Genomic DNA, 5623 nt, shown 5'->3' on the forward strand with positions numbered 1-5623 from the left:
CTGTGTGTGTACACAAGCCATTCCTATTGCAGTGTTGTAGAACCCCAAAAAATTGTGCATTCGTGCAACTACTAACCTCACAATTTGTTAATGAAAGACTGTTGGAAGCACAATGAATGCAAACAGTAAAGTCCAAATGCTATTATAGGTATTAAAGAGAACATAAGTGCACTGTGACTTCAGCTTTATCAGAGGCAGTTATTGTGGAAATCTAAAACTTACTTAGTACACATGGATGCTATAGTGAAACCTAAATAATAAAGCACACAATCATTGCATTTCCAGATTATTTTTAAATTTAAGATGTGCCATTTAGAGGTATTTTTATGACTGCACCTTCGTTTGCCTCCTTCTGCAACACTGTAGGAGAGTCCACAACCCTGGCCAGAAAAAATGTATACAAGTATGTTGCACCACCATGCAATATGCGAAATGTATTTGGTAGCCAAGCATACCATAAGACATCAAAAAAGCATCACTAGTAATTACAATGGTGCGCAATTTCAGTGATGGATATTCATCTGTGATAGCCTGGATTGATGGGGACTCCTTTTCTATCCAGTCCCGTCGGATTCTGAATAACCGTAACATGCAGTCTGAGACATGAAAAGGCAGCCTTTGGTTTTGCAAGCTCCTTTTTCATGGCAGCGACATGGCTTCTGATGCCGTTCTCATCTTCGCCATCCCACACTTCAACAACCTAATGATGTATTCGGATGGTCGTTTTCGAGCGCTCCAGAGGGCTCTGAAAAGTGGCCACGCGTTCGAGGGGTAGAAGTCAAGCGCTCGGACTACGTTCGGATGGTTCTTTCCCAAGTGTCAGCCTCCAACTCAGACCGCTCCCAACCGCTCTAACTTCAAAGACAGAGCCTTGGCGCGGTCTGGCCGAGAGGAGTGTCACGTGATACTAACCGCCGTGGTTTGACGCGGTTGCCGACAGGTAACAACGCCAGCACACATTTTCGCTGTCGGGAGTATCAAAGCATCGTGTGGGTTTGTTGCGTTGTGTTAATGGTGTCTTCGTATGTCGCTCCCATCATTTTACATCCAGGAAGGCGTAATTGCAATATGTCGAAACGAAGGCGGCTACGAAAGGCGCAAGAATCATCAGTGATGCTTCAGAGCACCTCGCAACTGAGGGCCTTGAAGCTAGCAGCTCCGACGATGATGACGACCTCCACATTTATGCAAACAAGTTCACCGAGTTGTTTGCCGAGCATCTTGAAGTGCCGAAGGTCAACGGCTACGTTCACAAGGTAGTCAGGCGATTATTCCGACAAACAGGTAACATTAAGGGTAACATTAAGTGGGTATTATGATCTTCATTAAGACCCCCTTTACCAAATTTAATGAAACTAGACAGTCTTGTTCAGTTTTTTATGTTGATTCCAAATATGCAATTGTTTTTAAAATATGCCAATTAGTTCTAAAGATAAATAAAATTAATTAAAATTGTTTGTGGAAACAATGGAGCGAAAACTACTCGTCAAAATCTTGCTTTAGGCACACAGCTGGATTCTAGGAACCATAAGCTTCACAATTGTAGGAACAGTCTTTTAATAGAACAATTAACAATCATACAGCACATGAAAGCTTTCCGTTCAAAATAGGTTCAAAGTGGCTGTTTAATGTACGGACAATAAAGAAATATTAAAACAGATACAAAAATCTGGTCCCACCATTGTGTGCATTATTCATATAGCTCAGTACTGTAACAAAAATTACAATTCTAGGTGCCCCGATTACTGCGAAATCGCTCCTGGAAGGATGGATGCAAAGATTAAAAAATTAATGTTTTGAGAAAATGCAAAAAAACAGACAAGCTCATTTTTATTCAGATATAACAAAAAGTATTGATATATCCACATATCTAAATGGTCAGTAGCCACCAGGGATGTAATCTATCTGCCTACAGCTACGCAAATAGCGTTTTTTGAACGCTTGTTGCAGATTTTCTGCAGATGCACGCTTGCGGGCTGATGCTGCTGCTCGTCAGTTATCTTTCTCGGCCATTCTCATGCTGTTCGGTAGCCCCGGGTTCAATGAAGCTCCTGGAGTAGTCAGATGAAGCTCTTTCGTTCCCCGAATTAAATTTCATTATTGCTTCAGCCACAGCAGCGTCAACAGCAAAAAGCAAGGCATGCTGCTCCTTGGGTTCTAATGTCTAAATCATGGAATGCAAGCATTCATTATTGTTTTGGGTCATGCTGCGACCGTGCCGACTCCGATGTGCGACGAATGACCGCGCATCATCCATGAGCTATCGTAGGATACCGCTACATTCCCTGAGTTCGCAAGTTTCAAGTCTGTTTTCAAGTTAATATACAATGACTTGCGCCCATCAGCTTTTGGGGCATGCGTCTAAATGTCGTACAGGAATCACTCACGTGACCTGATCATAGGCACCTAGGGACACGATCATTTAGGGACTTTTGAGAAGGCACGATGGTCCCCGCAGGGGCGTCTGCATCAGCAGACGTTTGGTGTGTTGCGACACCACGGACCCGAGCACACGAGGGTCGGACCCTCCCACGCTTAACCGTGCGTGGCTTAGCCGTGTCCGGGGAAAAGGGGATCCTGGGGGTTGAGCCTTTGCCGGGAGTTTGGACCTTTATGGCCCCCCGGCGGAGGCAACACATTTCTTTGGCCTTTGCTTCACGTAGACGGCACCCCCGGACTGACCCACCCAGGGGAAATCGGTAGTCGCCTTTTCCTGTCCCTCTCTCTCCAATCTTCGTCCTTCCTTCTCACTTGTCCATCTTTCCTGTCTTCTTTTCATTTCTTTTAACTTCCTATTTTCCAGGCGGCAAGGGTTAACCTTGTGTAATATATCCAATCTTGGGTATATATATATTAGGTTATAGTGGGAATGTACCGCTGTGTACGCTGGGTAGAATATTTCTATTCCTGTGACGTCCCCAGGTTGGGCTCCAAGGTGGGTGGCGGGCATTCCTACCGAATACAGTACTGCTATATATGGCTTCAAAGTTCCCCTCACTACTTGATCGCTCCCTGAAGAGGGGGCGCACCGATGAAAGTTTCAACTTCTTCATGAAACCTAAAGAAACCTTCCCCAAGTACCATGTCATACATAGTCAACATGAAACTAAGACAGTCCGTACGATATCACCATTTGTTGTTGCAAAAAGTCTGACAGAGGCAATCGGCTCGGGTTACAAAGTGACTAAAATGGGAAGCGGCGACCTTCTTCTGGAAGTACGTGACAAGCTTCAATACAACAAGCTGACAAAACTTATTGCGTTTGGTGATATCCCTGTCTCTGTGGGCCCCCACAGATCAATGAACACTGTGCGAGGTGTCATTTCTGATGACGACCTCCTTGAACTAAGTGAAAGCGAGCTGTTGGATGGATGGCAAGACCACAACGTGGTAAAGGTGCAACGAATTAAGTTAAGGCGTGACGACAAGGAAATTCCCACAAAGCATGTAATAATTACATTTAGAACAAGTGACCTCCCTGATTCAATAGAGACCAGATATTGTAAACTTCGCGTACGACCGTATATTCCCAATCCGCGTCGATGCTTCAAGTGTCAGCATTTTGGGCATGGATCTCAGAGCTGCCGAGGGCACGCTACTTGTGCAAAATGTGCATCCAAAGAACACACCTCAGACATCTGTACTTCCGCAACCCACTGTGCAAACTGTGACGGAGACCACCTCGCCTATTCGTGATCGTGCCCGTCATGGAAAAAAGAGAAAGAAATAATTCAACTCAAGGTCAAACTAAACATTTCCTTCCCAGAAGCGCGCAAGCGTTTTTCTGCACACAATCAGTCGAATCCGTCCTACAGTGATGTGACACGCCGGGGGGCAGCGCCACATCCTTCGGCGGCTGTCCGCGTCATACAGAGTGTGACGGTGGTCCCGCCATCAGCCCCCCTGGCAGGAGCAGCCAGTACTGCTCCGCCCCCTGCCACGAAGGGCCAGCAGACCTCTGTGCCTGCCGGTCCCAGGGCCACTGCTCATGCAGACAGGACCGAAAAACCCTCGAGTGTGCCCGCTACGCGGGTGTCATCCAACGCCTCTGAAGAGGCGATGGATGCAAGTAACACTATTCCGGCGTCCCAAACGCCAAAGGAACGGCGCAGCTCCTTGGAGCGTGCCGGCAGAAAAGGGAAAACTCCCATCACGGGGCCTGGAAAGGCCTCGTGAGCTAGCTTATGTTGAATTCCAATGGCGGAGTCAGAGCAAGTTTTTCTGCTCGTTTCGGAGCAAGTTTGTTCCAATGACAGAGTGAGGGCGGGAGTAAAGTGTTCCAATGAGAGAGTCGGAGTGGATTCAGAGCGGGAGTCACTCGGTGGAGCAGGAAAAGATGCTCCGCCAAAATAGGCGGAGTGGACCGGAGCTCTGCGTGACGCATTTCCTTTACAACGTTTGTCTGCTGGGGGGCGCCACCGGTCGCGACTCGGATAGTTCGGCAAAGCGTGCGGCATTGCTTCTGCTACTCTACAGCGACAGCTTCGAGTCGGAAAGCTCAAGTTTAGACACGAGCGATTTCGGGGAGTAACGGCGACGCTGAAACTGCCACTTACGAGCGGGAATTTGATAGGATGTTCCGCATTCCCACGATGAGGCCCAAAGTAGTCGGCTAGACGCCTACCATGTTTGTCCGCATACTGTGTGCTCACCATAGCAGACAAAATCTGCTGCGCGCTTGGCGAGATATCCATTCCGCACTTTTAAACAGCAGGTGAACGGCGCTGAATAGACAAGTGACCGGTGCGGAGGTGCTGTGAACAAACAGCGGAAGGGAATGACAACACGCAAGGTATCCTGGGTAACTCAGCGCCAGAAAGATAGAACTTCCGCTTCTGCCTTGCTCCGGCGGCGCAGGTTGTGTTCCACTCGCGGATTTGGAGGCGTTGCTCTGCGCCAGAGTCGAGTGCTCGCTCGTGGAGTCCGTTGGCTGCTCCGGCTCCGCCATTGGAATTCAACATTAGTCTATCTCTCTTAGACACACAGCACAAAACACATACAAAATGGATACACAGATACTACACTGGAATGTCAGAGGTCTATTACACAATCTTGATGACAGTAAGGAAATACTACATAAGCTAAATCCAAGGGTGCTATGTGTATAAGAAACACACCTTAAATCTTCACACACTAACTTCCTCCGACAATATGCGATCTATCGCAAAGACCGCAACGATGCCCTCACCTCTTCAGGTGGTGTGGCCATAATAATAGATAAAGGTGTTGCCTGCCAGCATCTGAAGCTGCAAACTACCCTTGAGGCAGTTGCAATCAGAGCTGTGCTGTTTCATAAGCTAGTAACAATTAGCTCTCTATACATCCCTCCCACCTACCAACTATCCAAAACAGAATTCCAAAGCTTTATCACAGAACTTCTCGAACCTTACATCATTGTAGGCAATTTAAATGCACACAACACCCTTTGGGGAGATTCTCATTGTGATGCAAGAGGGCGCTTAATTGAAAATTTTCTTTTCTCCGCAGGTGCGTGCTTGTTAAATAAAAAAGAGCCAACATTGTACAGTGTGGCACACAAAACATACTCATCCATAGATTTAAGTATCGCATCAAGTACACTTGTGCCATATCTAGAGTGGAACGTCATCAAAAATCCACACGG

This window comes from Dermacentor silvarum, chromosome 4 (assembly GCF_013339745.2).
Source record: "Dermacentor silvarum isolate Dsil-2018 chromosome 4, BIME_Dsil_1.4, whole genome shotgun sequence".
In the NCBI taxonomy this organism is placed as follows: Eukaryota; Metazoa; Arthropoda; class Arachnida; order Ixodida; family Ixodidae; genus Dermacentor; species Dermacentor silvarum.